We start from the raw sequence: 200 nt of genomic DNA, 5'->3' as shown, positions 1-200 counted from the left end.
ACCAGCACACGTTCATCACAGGACTCCCGAGCGGCGCACGGAGCGCGGATGCTCCTTCGCTTTCCCCGGACAGAGGTGCTCACGGACGGGGCTACGCACCCCGCGCCCCGCCCGACCCCGATGTCAATATTCATCACGGAGCGACCGGCGCTCAGAGCCCGCCCCGTGCCCGCCCCCACGAGCAGAGAGCCGGGCCGGGA

Source organism: Meleagris gallopavo, chromosome 4 (assembly GCF_000146605.3).
Source record: "Meleagris gallopavo isolate NT-WF06-2002-E0010 breed Aviagen turkey brand Nicholas breeding stock chromosome 4, Turkey_5.1, whole genome shotgun sequence".
NCBI lineage: Eukaryota > Metazoa > Chordata > Aves > Galliformes > Phasianidae > Meleagris > Meleagris gallopavo.
The sequence above is the reverse complement of the archived record's forward strand: the minus strand, read 5'-3'. Positions refer to the sequence as shown.